Source organism: Mustela lutreola, chromosome 6 (genome assembly GCF_030435805.1).
Source record: "Mustela lutreola isolate mMusLut2 chromosome 6, mMusLut2.pri, whole genome shotgun sequence".
Taxonomy (NCBI): Eukaryota; Metazoa; Chordata; class Mammalia; order Carnivora; family Mustelidae; genus Mustela; species Mustela lutreola.
In genome coordinates, this window is record NC_081295.1 from 41,365,353 (window position 1) to 41,385,525 (window position 20,173).

At 40.4% G+C, this 20,173-nt stretch overlaps 1 long non-coding RNA gene across 3 annotated transcripts; it reads right to left on the reverse strand.

Moving 5' to 3' along the window:
* Positions 1 to 5,903: 5,903 nt before the first annotated feature.
* On the reverse strand, positions 5,904 to 20,173 carry LOC131833610 (uncharacterized). Of its 3 annotated transcripts, XR_009354550.1 has the most exons (4): positions 20,057 to 20,173; positions 15,687 to 15,862; positions 9,931 to 10,095; positions 5,904 to 8,916 (listed from the first exon to the last, which is right to left on the reverse strand). It is a non-coding gene; the product is annotated as an uncharacterized LOC131833610 (long non-coding RNA). The 3 variants fall into 3 exon arrangements; XR_009354551.1 differs by lacking the exons at positions 15,687 to 15,862; positions 20,057 to 20,173 and adding an exon at positions 13,018 to 13,071; XR_009354549.1 differs by lacking the exons at positions 15,687 to 15,862; positions 20,057 to 20,173 and adding an exon at positions 12,757 to 13,065.

The window sequence follows — 20,173 nt, forward strand, 5'->3', positions numbered from 1 at the left end:
TTTTGGGTTTTCCACATATAGTATCATATCATCTGCGAAGAGTGATAATTTGACTTCTTCTTTGCCGATTTGGATGCCTTTAATTTCCTTTTGTTGTCTGATTGCTGAGGCTAGGACCTCTAGTACTATGTTGAATAGCAGTGGTGATAATGGACATCCCTGCCGTGTTCCTGACCTTAGCAGAAAAGCTTTCAGTTTTTCTCCATTGAGAATGATATTTGCGGTGGGTTTTTCATAGATGGCTTTGATGATATTGAGGTATGTGCCCTCTATCCCTACACTTTGAAGAGTTTTGATCAGGAAGGGATGTTGTACTTTGTCAAATGCTTTTTCAGCATCTATTGAGAGTATCATATGGTTCTTGTTCTTTCTTTTATTGATGTGTTGTATCACATTGACTGATATGCGGATGTTGAACCAACCTTGAAGCCCTGGAATAAATCCCACTTGGTCGTGGTGAATAATCCTTTTAATGTACCGTTGAATCCTATTGGCTAGTATTTTGGTGAGAATTTTCGCACCTGTGTTCATCAAGGATATTAGTCTATAGCTCTCTTTTTTGATGGGATCCTTGTCTGGTTTTGGGATCAAGGTGATGCTGGTCTCATAAGATGAGTTTGGAAGTTTTCCTTCCATTTCTATTTTTTGGAACAGTTTCAGGAGAATAGGAATTAGTTCTTCTTTAAATGTGGTAGAATTCCCCTGGGAAGCCGTCTGGCCCTGGGCTTTTGTTTGTTTGGAGATTTTTAATGACTGTTTCAATCTCCTTACTGGTTATGGGTCTGTTCAGGCTTTCTATTTCTTCCTGGTTCAGTTGTGGTAGTTTATATGTTTCTAGGAATGCATCCATTTCTTCCAGATTGTCAAATTTGTTGGCGTAGAGTTGCTCATAGTATGTTCTTATAATAGTTTGTATTTCTTTGGTGTTAGTTGTGATCTCTCCTCTTTCATTCATGATTTTATTTATTTGGGTCCTTTCTCTTTTCTTTTTGATAAGTCAGGCCAGGGGTTTATCAATTTTATTAATTCTTTCAAAGAACCAGCTCCTCGTTTCGTTGATTTGTTCTATTGTTTTTTTGGTTTCTATTTCATTGATTTCTTCTCTGATCTTTATGATTTCTCTTCTCCTGCTGGGCTTAGGGTTTCTTTCTTGTTCTTTCTCCAGCTCCTTTAGGTGTAGGGTTAGGTTGTGTACCTGAGACCTCTCTTGTTTCTTGAGAAAGGCTTGTACTGCTATATATTTTCCTCTCAGGACAGCCTTTGTTGTGTCCCACAGATTTTGAACCGTTGTATTTTCATTATCATTTGTTTCCATGATTTTTTTCAATTCTTCTTTAATTTCCCGGTTGACCCATTCATTCTTTAGAAGGATGCTGTTTAGTCTCCATGTATTTGGGTTCTTTCCAAACTTCCTTTTGTGGTTGAGTTCTAGCTTTAGAGCATTGTGGTCTGAAAATATGCAGGGAATGATCCCAATCTTTTGATACCGGTTGAGTCCTGATTTAGGACCGAGGATGTGACCTATTCTGGAGAATGTTCCATGTGCACTAGAGAAGAATGTGTATTCTGTTGCTTTGGGATGAAATGTTCTGAATATATCTGTGATGTCCATCTGGTCCAGTGTGTCGTTTAAGGCCTTTATTTCCTTGCTGATCTTTTGCTTGGGTGATCTTTCCATTTCAGTGAGGGGAGTGTTAAAGTCCCCTACTATTATTGTATTATTGTTTATGTGTTTCTTTGATTTTGTTATTAATTGGTTTATATAGTTGGCTGCTCCCACGTTGGGGGCAAGATATTTAAAATTGTTAGATCTTCTTGTTGGACAGACCCTTTGAGTATGATATAGTGTCCTTCCTCATCTCTTATTATAGTCGTTGGCTTAAAATCTAATTGATCTGATATAAGGATTGCCACTCCTGCTTTCTTCTGATGTCCATTAGCATGGTAAATTCTTTTCCACCCCCTCACTTTAAATCTGGAGGTGTCTTCGGGCTTAAAATGAGTTTCTTGGAGGCACCATATAGATGGGTTTTGTTTTTTTATCCATTCTGATACCCTGTGTCTTTTGACAGGGGCATTTAGCCCATTAACATTCAAGGTAACTATTGAGAGATATTAATTTAGTGCCATTGTATTGCCTATAAGGTGACTGTTACTGTATATGGTCTCTGTTCCTTTCTGATCTACCACTTGTAGGCTCTCTCTTTGCTTAGAGGACCCCTTTCAATATTTCCTGTAGAGCTGGTTTGGTGTTTGCAAATTCTTTCAGTTTTTGTTTGTCCTGGAAGCTTTTAATCTCTCCTTCTATTTTCAATGATAGCCTAGCTGGATATAGTATTCTTGGCTGCATGTTTTTCTCGTTTAGTGCCCTGAAAATATCATGCCAGCTCTTTCTGGCCTGCCAGGTCTCTGTGGATAAGTCAGATGCCAATCTAATATTTTTACCATTGTATGTTACAGACTTCTTTTCCCGGGCTGCTTTCAGGATTTTCTCTTTGTCACTAAGACTTGTGAATTTTACTATTAGGTGACAGGGTGTGGGCCTATTCTTATTGATTTTGAGGGGCGTTCTCTGAACCTCCTGAATTTTTATGCTCGTTCCCTTTGCCATATTGGGGAAATTCTCCCCAATAATTCTCTCCAGTATACCTTCTGCTCCCCTCTCTCTTTCTTCTTCTTGGAATCCCAATTATTCTAATGGTGTCACTTATCTCTCGAATTCTCCCCTCGTGGTCCAGTAGCTGTTTGTCCCTCTTTTGCTCAGCTTCTTTATTCTCTGTCATTTGGTCTTCTATATCACTAATTCTTTCTTCTGCCTCATTTATCCTAGCAGTGAGAGCCTCCATTTTTGATTGCACCTCATTAATAGCTTTTTTGATTTCAACTTGGTTAGATTTTAGTTCTTTTATTTCTCCAGAAAGGGCTTTTATATCTCCCGAGAGGGTTTCTCTAATATCTTCCATTCCTTTTTCGAGCCCGGCTAGAACCTTGAGAATTGTCATTCTGAACTCTAGATCTGACATATTACCATTGTCTGTATTGATTAGGTCCCTAGCCTTCGGTACTGCCTCTTGTTCTTTTTTTTTGTGGTGAATTTTTCCGTCTTGTCATTTTGCCCAGATAAGGGTATATGAAGGAGCAAGTAAAATACTAAAAGGGTGGCAACAACCCCAGGAAAATATGCTTTAACCAAATCAGAAGAGATCCCAAATCGTGAGTGGGGAGAAAGGGAATAAAAAGAGGTTCAAAAAGGAAGAAAGAAAAAAAAAGAGAAAAAAAAAGAAAGGAAAAGAATTTTTTAAAAAAGAAAATGAATAAAGAAAAATATAAAATGAAAAAATATATATATATTAGATAAACTAGTTAAAAAACGTTAAAAAAGAAAAGGGTAAAAATTTAAAAAAAAAATTACCCAAAGGTGAGAAAAAAGAAAAAAAAAAGAAAAAGAAAAAGAAAAAAATTAAATTAACTGCAAGACTAAAAAAAAAAAAAAAAAATCACAGGGAGAAAGCCATGAGTTCTGTGCTTTGCTTTCTCCTCCTCTGGAATTCTGCTGCTCTCCTTGGTATTGAAACCACACTCCTTGGTAGGTGAACTTGGTCTTGGCTGGATTTCCTGTTGATCTTCTGGGGGAGGGGCCTGGTGTAGTGATTCTCAAGTGTCTTTGCCCCAGGCGGAATTACACCGCCCTTACCAGGGGCCGGGCTGAGTAATCCGCTCGGGTTTGCTTTCAGGAGCTTTTGTTCCCTGAGCGCTTTCCGTAGAGTTCTGGAGGACGGGAATACAAATGGCGGCCTCCTGGTCTCAGGCCCGGAGGAGCCGAGAGCCCAGGGCCCCACTCCTCAGTGCGCCCTCAGAGAACAGCGCTAGTTACTCCCGTCTGCCTGACCTCCGGCCGCGCTCCGAGCTCACCGAGCCTGTGGCTGGTTCAAGGTAACACCGAGCTGTGAGCTTACTGTCGGCTCTGTCTCTGTAGCCGGCTTTCCCATTCCAATACCCGCAAGCTCTGCGACACTCAGACACCCCCCATCCTTCTGTGACCCTGTGGGACCTGAGGCCACGCTGACCCCGTGTGGGCTTCGCCCCGGTTTAGCCTCTGGAGCCATGTCCCTCAGTGGAACAGACTTTTAAAAGTCCTGATTTTGTGCTCCGTCGCTCCGCCGCTTGCCGGGAGCCAGCCCCTCCCCCCGGGGTCTATCTTCCCGTCGCTTTGGATTCATGTCTCTGCCAGTCCTACCTTTCAGAAAGTGGTTGTTTTTCTGTTTCCAGAATTGCTGTTCTTCTTCTCTTTGATCTGCTGATGGATTTGTAGGTGTTTGCAATCTTTAGCTAAGCTATCTAGCTGATCTCCGGCTAGCTGAAGTAGTCTCAGCCTGCTACTTCTCCGCCATCTTGACTCCTCCCCCTCCTATTTCTTATTTTTAAATGTACATACATCATAAAAGTTTACTCATCCATGAAATGGGAACAATGGTACCTCTACAGGTAGACTATGTGCGAATTAAATGAACTCAGTAGTAGATCTACTTAGTGAGTAGATCTCACAAGTAGGCTGTGTCGGAATTAAATGAACTCAGTGTAATGTAAACATTGGACCAGTGGCTGGCATGTGTCCTGTAGGTACTCAGAAACATTAGCAGATATCATTGGGATTATTAGAATTACAGTTTTTAAACGTTCACTCTAAAAATCAGAAAACTCAGCAAAACACAAAAATAATAAAAATTATTTGTAATTTATGACCCCATCACTGTGATTATTACTACGGAGTTGTAACATTTAACACAGCGAAGCATGTGCTTCCAGACTCCTCTCTGTCTCTTTTCCTACAGATGCAGGTATGTTTACATATCATCTGTCTGTGGCTAGGCCCCCTTTGTGGCTCCCATATGTGTTCTTTTTTCATCTTTAGGCCAGACCAATATATTAATTCCAGGGCAAATCACTGATGATGATGACAGTTTTTCCTGAACGCTTTGAAAGGAGATAAAGACTGCATTGCATCATACTCTCCAGCAGAACAGTTATTCAGAATGTTTCAGCATTTCTCTTTCCCTCCAAGTCCCTCTCTTGCGAGTAGCACCTCACATCTCCTCTCCTGCACACCACTTCCTCCACAGCCACCCCAGCTGCCTCTGGTGCCCCTGCTCACAATGCTCCCCAACGCACGCAGGGTTCTACTGAGAACCCTCCAATCAGGGAGCATTTGGACAAATGTCAACTACCTGTTGACTGTTTAGGGGTGAGTCAGGTCCTCTGTGTACAATGTACTTTGACATTCATCAGTGGGAGAGGATGACCTTAAGTTTAATCATTATCTTTCAAGTCAGGAGAGAGAAAAGAAAAAGAATTTGGCAAATCCAAGTGGTTGGGCATCCATGCACTGATTCTCTGACCCTCCCAAGTGGTCTGCTTGGTCACCATTGGCTCAGCAACACATACCTAAGAGTTCTGGGATGAAGGTCCGTCCCAGTTCCAGGATGACCTTGATGGCACTTGGATCCCTTCAACATGTCCTTTAGATCTCTCAGCCCAAGGAAAGCCTTCTTGCCTCTCTCCATTTCTAAAAGTCTAAGTCTATGGTATGCTTTAAATGAAAATAATAGACATTGCAAGACTCCAGTCTCTTCCTTGAAATGCTGTGAGCATCTGTAATTTTGTGATGAGCTAAAACCCCATCAAATTACTTGGGCTGTGTTGTTTCAACTGGAAATATCGCCTCTGTTCCAAAGTGATACTGTGATGCTCTCCAAGGTGAACCTGATGCTATCACATCAGCCCTTGACAATCTGCTGACCCAGAATTTTATATAATGTGCTGTCTTTTTATACCGATGTTGTGCGGATATCTTACTATATTAGTCTGCTCGGGCTGCCATAACAAAATACAGGTGACTAGGTAGCTTGAACAACAGAAATTTATTGTCACACGGTTCTGGAGACTAAGAGTCCAAGATCAAATTGCCATCAAGATTGCTGTAGTGAGGCCTCTCTTCCTGGCTTGCAGACAGCCATTTTTTTACTGTGTCCTCAAATGGCCTTTCCCCTGAATTGCACAGGGGTGGAGAGATGGTAGGGGAAGAGAGAGGCGCAGGGGTGGAGGGGTGGGGGAGACTTCTGGTGTCTCTTCTTATAAGCACACCAATCCTATTAGATTAAAGCCTCACTCTTATGACCTTACTTAAACTTAATTATTCTCTAAAGGCCCCATCTCCAAATACAGTCACATTGGGGTTTAGGGTTTCAATCTATTAGGTTTTTTTGGAGGGGAAGCTCAAATCAGTTCATAACACCTACTATACACCAGCAGTCTAAGGTAACAATATAACAGCAAAGCAGAGGATTGGTTTTGAATCAAGATATCATTATAAGTTATAGTGTTAAATATTTCTAAAAAGAGACATCTAGAGTAAACACATACACAGAATTAGACAAATCCTTCATACAGGCTTTCCAAGTATTTTCCTTGAAAAATTGAAAATTATTAATACACTTATAACATTAGAATTTAAAGTGTTCGTTTCCTTTCAAGAGAGCATTCCTTGAAATTTCATGTTTTTTCTTAGTGATTAATGTGAATCAGATTAAAGCATTCCTCAAAAGCTGAATTGTACTTGCTCTAATAAGTTTTTTATGCCAATTAGCTAAAATTTAATTATTGTTATTATAAGCTGCTTAACTTCATTAAAACGGACTTCCTTTGTTATAAATGAATTTGGCTTATCAGAAAAGTTCATTCAAACTGAATTATGGGAGAAGAGATATTTAATTAGTATTTTAATTTTTTTCAGGCAAATAGGATAGCTGGCCAATTTTTAAAAATCTAGAATGTCACTTTTATTGTCATTTTAGAAAAGCAAATACTTTATCCATTGCCTAATTTATACCAAAGGGCAACAAGTGATGCTCTCATGTTTTTTTCTTATCAAATATCAGTTTATAATTTTACTGAAGTGTTGTTGTTACCCAGATGTTAGTTTCTTTCTCTGGTAATACGTGACCATTCAGAGATCTGCAATTATGAGGACATGTAATTGGGATCTCTCATGTTGCTTCGAAAACTTTAAAACCCAGATTTGACTATACTATTCAACATCAGAATTTAGCACAGAACCGGGGTGCCTGGGTGGCTCAGTTGGTTGAACAACCCACTCTTGCATTTCAACTCAGGTTGTGATCTCAGGGTCATGTGATCAAGCTTTGTATTAGGTTCCACACTGGGCATCGAGCCTACTGGGCATTCTCTCTTTCTCTCTCTCTCTCCCCTTCTGCCCAGCCCCTCTGTAGCACGCACTCTATCTCTCAAAAAAAATAAAAATTTAAAAAAATTTAAAAAAAAGAATTTAGCACATAACCAAATTAATTGTGTAACAGTGTATATCACTACATTTGAGATGGGAATAAAAGCCTAAAGTTATTATGTCCAGTGATTTACACTCATCGTTAAAAGAGACAGACCCTATGCCACATAATTTTAGTATACTAGAGAAACTATGAGAAAAAAAAAACAATGAATCATGCAATGTGTTTGAAGGAAAGAGAGAGAGAGAGAGAGAAAAGAAGGGCAATAAGGAAACTATGCAGCCGTAAAATTTTTACATCATTGTAGTCTTCTTTAGATATTTAAAAAAATTAAGTCTGTGATAAAAAAAATACACACAAAAAACCCTGCATTTTTAGTCCATGGATCACACACTGGAAGGGAAGTTAAAGAAAGCAAACTCAGCTAAATACAGAAATAAATAAAGAGAATGATCAAAGTTGCCAATTCATGACTTAATCAGTCTATTTGTCTGCTTTCAATTAATGGCTAAATAAGTTTCATGCAAGATCATATTAAACCTGAGTTTCTACATTGCATAACAGGATCACCTGTCATAGCTGCTAATCTAAGGGAATTTGATCTTCAAGTACCCAAGGCTGTGAAATAAACAAACTCTCCACACTTTAACCAGATTCCAGTTTCAAACTCCAAATTCTATGAAGTGCTTCCGATGTCCCCTTTTGACTTTTGAGTACTAATATTCCCATTAGCTTCACTGTATTTTTTTTTAAGATTTTATTTATTTATTTGAAAGACAGAGATCACAAGTAGGCAGAGAGGCAGACAGAGAGGGGGAAAGCAGGCTTCCTGCCGAGCAAAGAGCCCGATGCGGGGCTCGACTCCAGGACTCTGGGACCATGACCTGAGCTGAAGGCAGAGGCTTTAACCCACTGAGCCACCCAGGCGCCCCCTTCACTGTATATTTTTAAAATCAACAGAGAAACTCAGCAAGTGCTTGTTAGTCACCTTTGGTCAACTTGGTATCTGAAACAGTAATAATTAGTAAAGCTTCAGTAGTATTGAGATTGGTGCACGCAAGGAAATTAAATCGTGCGACAGATAATCAGCCTCAGCAGTCCACCACTCTGATCAGAAAGCAAGCCCAAGGAAGTGGAAAAGCCTTAAAAGCTGACAGAAGCACCTTCTGAGAAGTATCAGCTGGTCTGCAAAGTAAAAATATTGGAGCAATGGATCCCACTTTCAGCCTCTGCTGCTCAAACCAGAGATATTGGCCACCATCCCCTGCTATACTGCCACATTTTTTTTAAATTTATGATGAAATATAGAATTGATCAAAAGAGAAATCTGTTCTGAGGAAGTTTATAAGATTTATAAATACTTAAGACACCAAATTTTTCCAAGTATAAATGTATATATAGTACATCTGTTTAGAAATGATACAAATGATTAAAGCATCATGCAGATATATATGTTTGAAAAAAATACTTTGTGTATTAATTTGTTAGAAATAAATTGCGCTGAATTAGCAGAGTTGGGTGAACACGACTCACGTGGTAAGCATGTGTCTTGATTAGCAAGATTCTTGGAAACACAGGTCTAACAACAAGGATGAGACTTCACCATTTGAAATTCCTGTAACCACAAAAAAGAGGAAGAAAGAGAAGTGAAATTTGGGAGAAATTTATGCAACAACCAGAGATTAAGATCAAGGAGAAGGGTTGAATTTGTGGATAAAAGAATGTTCCTGAATCTCAAGGACATTTGGGACATAGTGGCTGCTGTATTTCCCGGTGCCATGGTGACAACTGCATAAATAAACTAAATGTTCCTGGGTTGAGTGTTATTCTACCTGTCCTACCCATAGGCAGAGATACTGCACAACTTAACGAAGCTTAAGCTTCAAGGCCCCAAATGGGCTTAGAAATGCTTTCACATCATCATATATTTGACTAAAATTCAAAGAAGGTATTTTAATCATAGTCAGTTAAGACCACCATCTCTTTCCATCCTGACTTTTCCTCGGTCATGTCACATTGGAATGGCCATAAGCATGTTGGGATCCATTTAATGGAAAGTTGAACTAAGCATACGTTTGGTTTGGGTTTACCAGAATATAATTTTGTGTTTTTGCAGTCTTTTTGTGTAAAGGAAAGTATTGGTAGCTGTCCAGGTGCAGAATGGCTTCCAGGAGTATCCCTACTGTCTGCTATGCCCACACTCCTGGCATCCTGTCACACGAAAGTGAAGGGACAGAGGTCTTATTGCAATGTGACCTTATCCACCAATGCACAGTGTGTGGGTAGAGGGGAAGAAACAAGATTTGAAATGAATGGAGTTTATTGGAAGTCAACTTATTGGAAATTCTTCCAAATGCTAGAGAAGCAAAATTATTAAGACGGCAAGAGTCTGTTTTCATCTTCCTTGTGGAAAAGGAAGTTCTATCCTGTCAGTGATATACTCAACAATGTGATGAATACAATTACAAATGTATCATGGTTTCTCCCCACTCTTTTGTGCATAACAGAATTTATCAGAACTACTGTCTGTAGTGTACACACTTAGCAGGACTCTACACAATGAGTACATCTGTCTTGAAGTAATATGTTATATATGCATTGCAAAGTACTGGATTGTGTCTTAGCATACCTGATGCATCTTGTCTTTACAAAGGCTGATGACATGTCACTCATTAGGAGAAGATTAATTGACTCTTGATTTAATGCAAAATACTGGCATCAATAAGGATAACATAAAACTCATTCTATTCCACTGAGACAGGACGTGGCAGACAAACTGGCTGATGTCTGTGGCCTATTCAAAAAGATTTTTTGAAAAAGACCTTATTATTTATTTGACAGAGAGAGAGTGAGAGAGGGAATACAAGCAGGGGGAGTGGGAGAGGGAGAAACAGGCTTCCCGGCAAGCAGGGTGCCCGATGCAGGGCTCGATCCCAGGACTCCAGGATCTTTACCTGAGCCAAAGGCAGATGCTTAACGACTGAGCCACCCAGGCACCCCCTACTCAAAAAGATTTAAGGGTTATCACTTCCCAAGAAAACGTGAAATGTCTTTAAATCTTACAGTTCGTATGTGACAGAGACTTTACTATATTTGACAATAATTCTAAAAATATACATGACATTACTAGCCATGAATTCCAGGGGCATCTGGGTGGCTCAGTGGGTTAAGCCTCTGCCTTCGGCTCAGGTTGTAATCCCGGGGTCCTGGGATCGAGCCCCGCATCAGGCTCTCTGCTCAGCGGAGAGCCTGCTTCCTCCTCTCTCTCTGCCTGCCTCTCTATCTACTTGTGATCTCTTTTTGTCAAATAAATAAATAAAATCTTTAAAAAAAAATATTTTCCAAATTATCAGTAATAAAAAAACAAGTTTAAACAATCACACTAAACTAAATCATCCTTATATAATCATCCAATATTGCAAACCACTGTCATATGAGGAAGAGATCAAGGTTGCCCGGCTGGCTTAGTCAGTAGAACATGTGACTCTTGATCTCAGGGTTGTGAGTTCGAGCCCCATGTTGGGTACAGAGATTACTTAAAAAAAAAGAGAGAAAGAGGTGTGTGCCTGGGTGGTTCAGTGGGTTAAGTATCTGACTCGTCAGCTTAGGTTTTGATCTTAAGGTTATAAGTTCAAGCCCCATGTCATGTTGGGCTCCATGCTGGGCATGAAGCCTACTAAAAAAAAGAGAGAGAAAGAGAGATCAAAGTCTATGCAGAAAAGCAAAAAAGGAGAAATAGTGTTATAGAGAGATTTTGGGTACCCATAATACATAATTTTTTTCCTGGATTTTCTGATATTTACAATTTTTATCAATTTTAAAAATTTAAAATTTTCTTTTATTAAATAATCTCTATGCCCAACATGGGGCTCAAACTCCAACCTTGAGATCAACAGTCCCATGCTCTATTGATAGAGCCAGCCAGGCACCCCAACTTTAAAAAATCTTATTTTTAAAATTTATTTTTAAAGAAGAGTTTATTCATTTATTTGAGAGGTCAAGAGTGCATGAGAGCACAGAATAGAGTGAGAGAGAAGCAGATTCCACACTGAGCAGGGAGCCCAATGCGGGAGGACTCGATTCCAGGACGCTGGGATTGTGACCTGAGCTGAAGGCAGATAACTAAGCCATTCAGGCCCCTCCCCACATTTTTAAAGATTATATTTATTTATTGGAGAGGAAGAGAGTGAGAGAGAGCACAAGAGCAGGGGGAGGGACTTTAAAAAATTTAAAATGACTATTTCCATTCTTTCGTTTTGTACCTGGCCTCCTGACTTAATTCCCTCCAGCAAGACAGTGCACCCATCGCGGCTGCTGCAAGTATTGATTACTAAGGACTCATATCTGCACCCTGCTGCAGCTGACCACCTGTAGCTTCGGGGAGCCACTTCCCTAGAGATGACTGGGATGCTGGACCACCTCCATGACTGAATGATGCTGGGGCCTAAAACCCTTGTCTTCTAGCAGGGTAACATACATTCCAGAGCCTCCCCAGGAGGTCAGGCCAAGGCTAGATATCTTCTGAAACCACACCTTTGCCTAGCTTCTCTGGCCCTCTCCTGCATCCCTCACTCCCCAACAATTTCCTAAGAGCCAGCCCTTGATAAATTACTTGCTCAGGAATCTCCATCTCAGGCTCTGCTTCTAGGGAACCCCTAAACGCCTATCTAATTTTGTCTTCTTTTTCTTAGATGAGTGCCCTAACCTGTAGAAAACATCAAGTCCCCCAAATTGTAGATGTTTTTCGTCCTACTTAGTGGTATTACTGCACAGAGGACACTCTGATTTGGAAGGTGGGGATCTCATTCAGGTGGTTTGAGGAGCAAGTTTGGGTTGCTCACTATTTTAGCAACTTTGACAATTGTTCGTCCTGCCTCTTCCACCATCAAATATTTGGTTAAAGGGGTAGGATAAAAGATGAATGAGCTAAGATTAGACACAGCAGCATCTAACCCTACAGCCCAACTTACAGCATTTTATTTCTGGTGTTACTCCAGGGCAAACCTGCAGCCACCAGAAACCAAGGCTCCTGTATCTCTATTTTACTACACAGCTTTCTTCCACAAGGTTTCCTCGTGAGTTCAAGATAATTCCTGGTGTTCCCGCCCTTGTGCCCACATTCCAGGCAGTAAGAAGGAGGGAGAATAGTAAAAGGAGTATCCATCACTGGGCTCAGACCCCTTTAAGGGGGCACTCCGGGGGTCTCTATGTGTCTTTTTCCTTCTATGTGTCTTTGGCCAGAACTTGGTCCTGTTTCCCCAACTAGATGCAACTAGATGCAAGGGAAGCTGAGAAACGTTCTTTCCGAGAGGTAATTTGCTGCTAGAACACAATATGGAAAATGGCAAGCAGGAGGAGGTATGGAAACTTCACAAAGCAGATAAAGCTGAAATTTCAGCACTGGCAGTCAGAAAAGCCAAAAGGCAAGACAAAACAACTGTGACATTGGAGGCACCTGTCACTTTGAGGTGACAAGACGAGTCATAAGCCCATATAAGGAGCAGCTAGTGCTCCAGATGCCGGCTCTATGGTGGTGCTTCCAGGCAGCTAAGTCCTTCCCATTCCGACAGAAGAAGACAGGCATTCTCGCTGGAGAAGTTAAAACAGAGCTCCAGCTTCAGGGGTATTTCAGGGAAGTAAGGCAAATGGTAAAATCGGGAGGTTAAGTTAAATTCTGTGTATTGAGTTGTGAGAGCCTTTAGTGCCATGTCCTTACTCAGCTCCTAGAATGACAGCAGCCAGGTCTGAACCTTCCACAGGAGGACAGAAAAATAGACCAACAACAACAAAACAAATTTTAAAAAAACAAGCCCAGGAGAAAAAAGCCACAGATGCTAATATTGGGGTGCCTACAAAGTAAGACCTAAGGGAAAGTACAGTAGAGTGAAGCCACGAGTTAGCACACTCAGCCAAGCTTCCAATCATTTTTCTTTTTTGATGTTTTTTTCTCTTAAATAAAGACAGAGAGCCAAGAATCAGTAGACTTTTGAAGAATGTCTCTGCCACATCCACCCTATTCCCAGTCTAAGGGCCTGTGAGCATCATTCCTTGAGATACCAGTACTGGACACCTGTTCTAATCCTAAAACTCTCAGTTCAATGGCATATCTTGGCCTCAGAGGCTGCAGGTGACTTAAAAAAAAAAAAAAAAAAAGACTGCTCATATTCAGTGTCCTGTGTTGGACAATGTTCTACCTTGTTGTTTATCATAGACCCCAAGACTGATGGGGCACACCTAGCTCTCATGAGATGGTCTCTGACACAAACCGGGATTAGCTTAAGTGCAGAATTACTCCAGTCTCTCAGCTCCTAAAATTATCCAACGCACCCACTCACCGCTGTCCTACTGAAAACGAATTACTAGCTTGGTGCCAAACACTGGTTGACTCCCACTGCTATGGAGGGACAACTATAACCAAGGATTGCAGTACTTTTCTGGGTGATACAGAGAAACAATGGAGTAAGCAAGGCGCAGCTCAGTCAATCTCACTGAATTTAACGTGACTGATACACTCAGGAACATGTGAGAAGGCACAGACTGCATGGGAGGGCTCTAGAGAATTCATGGGCCAGAGGCACCTGCCATCTGGGGATGACATTGTCCCCATGAGACGTGACTAAGAGACAAGAGACGTGACTAAGCCTCATTTACTGACGGCAATGTCCACATTAACTACAACCCTAGTAGTAGAAGGCAAGTTTTACCTAGGATGGTTGGATGTACATTCAATGCCTTTGTTTCATTTCCCCTGGAAGCAGAGGCAGGGACTCATAAGGGCAGGTGACTTCTTTGGAAGATAATGCCAGAAAACAGGGGAGTGACACTGGCAAAAAGAGAAAGCCAAAAAAATGTGTATTACTGAATTACGAGACACAGCTAGGGGTCAGTCCTACCTGGGACCCTCTGAAGAGCTCTATAGAATCCACTTGGAATTGTATACCATTGATAAACTGCACATGTAATCAAATAAAACACAGTATCTATACAATGTTTAACGAAAAATAAAATAGGGGCACCTGGGTGGCTCAGTGGGTTAAGCCTCTGCCTTCGGCTCAGATCATGATCTCAGGGTCCTGGGATCAAGCCCCGCATCGGGCTCCCTGCTCAGCAGGGAGCCTGCTTTCTCTTCCTGCCTCTCTGCTTGCTTATGATCTCTGTCAAATAAATAAATAAAAGCTTTAAAAAAAAACAACTTTATAAGATTATATAAAAATAATAAAATTATTTTAAAATGTATAATTATAAAATATAAAATTATAAAAAATATATAAATATGTCCAATTATATATATATTATTATAGTTATATTCTGAAGGAGCACCTAGGTGGCTCAGTCAGTTAAGCATCTGACTCTTGATTTTGGTTCAGATCATGATCTCAAGGTCCTGGTTTTAAGCCCCACGTGGGCTCTGCACTCAGCGGGGAGTCTGCTTGAGGTTCTCCCTCCCTTTTCTCTCTCTCCCTCTGCCCCTCCCCTCTCCAAATAAGTGAATAAATCTTAAAAAAAAACCCAAAAAACTAGTATTCTGAGAACTTAAGTTCTAATGGATGTTACTTTGATCAAAAAGAATGGTTCCTTAATTGACATTTAAAATGCCGATGAATGAGATTAAAATTCCTTTTGAAGAGACATCATTTTAAAAGTCTGGAGCTTCTGATGTTGGCTCCAATAGGTGGTTCATTTGAAAACTGGATTAACCTCAAAAGAGCACCCATTTTTTAGGATTTTGGAGGTGGAAGAGAGACTCCAGCCCAAAAAGAAGGGAGGGAACTGCTTCCCAGGAAATGAGAAGGAAAAGGAGGTCTCCACAGGTACTATTTCCTTGGATCAGGGCAGTAATGAACCTCACATTGGAGCGTAGGTAGGTGGCTGCCTCCTGGCAGCACAGGAGACCTGAATAGAAGGAAAAAGCAGCTCTGCTTTTAGACCACACCCACCCTTGGGAGGGATAATGAGGGAGCTATTGGCTGGAAATGCTTATTGAGATATGGTGACTCTTAACTCCGTGACCAGGTCATTCTTAGAACTTCAGCCATCATCTCTTCTTGTCTTATGTGTCTGGATCTTTCTTCCTTAAGTTCTTTTATTAGGGAAATGATTTCCTCCATCATGTTCAGGTGTGTTCTCTTCTGCTTCCCATAGGTGTCCACCAGGCTCTGAATTGTTGATGACTCTTTCTTTAGGCTAGTGTCCTCCAAAGATGACTCAATCCCTGCATTCCCCTTTTGAACAAAGCCAGGCTTGTCAAAGAGTTGATACTATCTTGAATTACTGCAGCTGGTATTTTTGACATGTTGAGCCAGTGTTTGTGAAAGCAGCATTCTCCATTTCATGTAAAGCCAGCTTCTAGCCAACTGGACAAGTCTAAACAAATATGAGACTCACCAAAGGCGGATGACAGATGCATACACCGCTGATGCCAGCTGGAGACCACGGAGGACAGGGTCCAGATTCCCATCATCCAGCCGGTTTGTGGCTGTACCACCACCACTTGTGGTTTCCCAAGGACACCTGAAGCCAAGCTTTACAGTGGTCTGATGTCCTTCCATAGCACTGAAAGCCTAGAACAGAATTCTGCTGAGTTGTCATGCCTCCACCAGCCCTCATGCCAGCTCCATAACAAACTTCCCCTAGTAATACCTGGAAATATTTCATCCTGCCAACCTGGGCAGTCTACTGGGGAGCTAATCCAGGGTAAGGAGAGAGTCAATTTAAAAAAAGCTTCTTGTTGGAGCACCTACATGGCTCACTCGGTTAAGGGATGTTGATTTCTGCCCAGGTCATGATCTCAAGGTTGGGAGATGGAGCCCAGCATTTGGCTCTGTGCTGGGCATAGAGCCTGTTTAAGGTTCTGTCTCTCCCTCTGCCTGTGCTCCTCCCACAAACCCCTCCCCACTTCCTCTCTAAAAAAACCTCAAAAGGTGATCAATTAGACATGTTTTTTAGTATAATTATGAACTTGTATACTTAAAAATATTTGATATGTTTTAATTCATTGTAGTTACTATTCTGATTGATATTTAAATTGTCCCCTCTTTAGCCAGTGTTGTCTTTCGAATCCTTTTCCCCCAAGAGACTTTGATGGCTTCTTTCTTTCTGATATGACAAGATATCCAAGGCTTATTTTGTTCATTTCCTGCCCTAGACCTGGTATTAGGTATGCTTCCAAAGTCATGGTTCCTTTAAGGAAAAATAATAGAGACTAGAGTGTGGGCTCTGGGGATGCTGAATGCCACTGAGCTGGTCATTGTCTCTAAGTCTTTTCCGTGGACAAAGCTAAGAAATATCTTTTTTAAAAATTGAGATATAATTGACATACAACACTGTGTTAGTTTTAGTTATATAACATAATGATTTGATATGTGTATATATGAAAAAATGATCACCACAATAAGTATAGTTAATATCCGGGTGCCGGGGTGGCTCAGTGGGTTAAGCCTCTGCCTTTGGCTCAGGTCATGATCTCAGAGTCCTGGGATCGAGTCCTGCATCGGGCTCTCTGCTCAGCAGGGAGCCTGCTTCCCTCTCTCTCTGCCTGCCTCTCTGTCTACTTGTGATCTCTCTCTGTCAAATAAATAAATAAAATCTTTTAAAAAAAAGTATAGTTAATATCCATCACTGCACAGTTACAAATTTTTGTTCTCTTGTGATGAGAACTTTTAAGGTCTTCTTTATTAGGAACTTTCAACATACAATAGAGTATAGTTAATTATAGCCACCATGCTGTACAGTACATCCCCAGGACTTACTTTCTTATAGCTCAAAGTTTGTACCTTTCGACCTTCTGCACCCATTTTGCCCAATCACCATTCCCTGCCTCTGGAAGCCACCAGTGTTCTCCATATCTATGAGATCCATTTCTTTTATTTTTAAGATTCCATATATTTTAAGATTCCATATATTTCTTTCTCTGATTTAAGAAATTTTCTTTTTAAATTTAAGAAATATTTTTTAAGGAGAAAATATATTTCAGGGACACATGGGTGGCCCAGTTGGTTAAGCATCTGCCTGCAGCTCAGGTCATGATCTCAGGATCCTGGAATCAAGCCCATATCAGGCTCCCTGCTGAGTGGGGAAGTCTGCTTCTCCCTCTCCCTATGCACCCCCCACCACTCAAACACACTTTTGTGCATGCTAGCTCTCTCTCAAATACATAAAATCTTTATAAATATATATATATATACTTATATTTACATGCAATAGACTTTTAACTGATCTGCTTGTCCCAAGCTCTACTTCACTACTCTCTGTAATCCATCCTGTGCATCTGTCAGAACCATCCTTATAAAATGTAGATATGATTTTATTAATCCCCTGTGTAAAAACTTTTGATGGAATCCCATTACTGAAAGAATTAAGACAAAGCTCCTTGGTGCGCACGCGCACACACACACACACACACAGCCTCCTGACATTTAGCTCCTAATCTCCATTCCAAACTCTTCAGCATTCCTTCTTCCTTCCCCTCTTATTAGTTCAGCACAGCACACTATTCCTACCACACTGTGCCTTCACTCAGCTAGTTCACTTTCTCTGAAGTGCCTTGTTTTTACTATTCCTCAGTCAATTTATACTCACCCTTCAATAAATGGCTCAAACATCGATTTTCTTTACAATAACTTGCAGCCTCCCTTCCCTACAGAGAGCTAATCTGTTTCCGTCATGTTCTACAAAGTATTCTGAAATCTTTATGTACCATTAATGAAACTGTACTGTAATGATTTGTTTACATGTGCATCTCTCCCTAGTTAGAATGTCTCCCAAAATGTAGGACACTCACTGTTGGTGGTACTACGGATGGCTTTATGTGTTAAGCTGATGGGGCATTAAATATCATTAAATGTTGAATTGTATAGGGTGAGAGCTGGCCCCCTTTTAATAATCTACATTTGGAAAAACATTTTAAGTTTGGGGCTGGGGTGGCTTTAGCATCTCTCTATCGTGTGATTAATTTCCCTTTTTAAGAGATAGCAGGCCTCAGTCTTGGAAGCCTTATAGAAAGAGGTAATAGACTAGAATTTACATTTTTTTTAAATAAAATGATATTTTGTAATGATTACCCTCTGTGAAACTTCTAAAATTAATACTGGTGATAGAATGTTCTTTTAAAATAAAAGTTAGGGGCGCCTCGGTGGCTCAGTGGGTTAAAGCCTCTGCCTTGAGCTCAGGTCATGATTCTGGGGTCCTGGGATGGAGCTCTTTGGTCCATCGGGCTCTTTGCTCAGCAGGGAGCCTGCTTCCCTTCCTCTCTCTCTGCCTGCCAACTTGTGATCTCTGTGTGTCAAATAAATAAATAATCTTATTTTTTAAAAAGTAAGCTAATTTAAAGAAAAATAATAAGCCTGTTCCAGTTAAAAAGTACATCATGGCAAAAATCTCGTAGGATATATGAAAATATTTGACTTACACTGGGCTGGGTCTCTCAGAATTATAAAGCATTACTTCTATTTTCATCCCCAGTTCCTAGCACTATGGTTAACATACAGTAGATCACCACTAAACAATTGCTAAATTAATTAGGTTAGGAAAAAGCACACACCTCTAACATTTTCAAGACCGAGTGTCATTTTGGGGGAATATGCAGGTAAGTGACAGGCCTTCTGTAAGCCAATGTTTCTGAAAAAGTTAAATACCATCCATTGTTATCATATAAATGACCTTTTAAATGATTTCCTACAGCTACTGTGGAAGAAATCAACTTCCTAAGAGGATACAATCATAGATGTTTCAACTGGATTGTTGGAATAATGTTTTATAAGCTGAAGTTTGGGGCAACAGAAGAAAGTTTACAATACATTCTAAGCAAATTACCACATCACCCTTCACCTTCAAGGTCATGCATGGTACATTTTAAGAAAGGGTAGACCAGATCAGCTCTAACTAGAGGAGAGCTAGCACCATCTGTTGGGGAGTGAGCTCCCAACATTAAGAGAGATTCACGGTCAGGTGACTTCATTAACTCTGAATTTGTTTCTTCAAAGTATTTTCATGGCATAGATTTTAAGATACTCACACATACCCAAGTACAATTTAATTTTCAATCAGTTATTTCTTTTTTGTGGTGAGGATAGACTGTAATTTTAAAAAATGTATTAAATGGAAAGGAAGCAGTTTCTGCAAAGGACAATGTATTAAACTCTGCTATAAATTATTGTCAGATTTTGCCAATGGTATACTCCTTGGGAGTTTCCTAGTGATTTTGAAAGAACATTAACTTTCCCAAGCCTGTAAGATACCATTTGGTGTCTCAAAGCAATGATTGATTTACTAAATGTCACCTCGCTAAATTCTAGGACCTAGAGTAAATATGTATATATTTGTGAGTCTGGTGACAGGCGGGTATTAAGTCTTGACCTAAGCCTCTTCCCTACTTCTTTAAAGTACTTCAAAACGTCAAGGAAAGGAAAAAATATGGTTTCATCAGGTACTCTTCTCAGCTAGTTTGAGGACCTGCACTGACATTGTATAACCTTCTTTCATTGTCCATGCCTGACGGTGTTCCTCCTCAGGCCTTCCAACTAGATAGCAGCTCACTTACCCTTCTTTACACTTCATATTCAGAAACAAGAAGAGCATATACTTTTCTGTAATATAAATAATTATGGCTCTACAACTAAACTCTTAAATAAAAAATACACACATTTAAGGTGTATGATGATTTGATAAACATACACATATATACGCAGTGAAATGACCACTATAGTCAAAATAATTAACGTGTCCATCTCCTCACAGTCACCATTTCCACAACTTACTTTAAATCAATTCCAGCAGAGAGCCTGGGTGGCTCAGTAGGTTAATTCTCTGCCTTCGGCTCAGGTCATGATCCCAGGGTCCTGGGATCAAGCCCCACATCGGGCTCTCTGCTCATC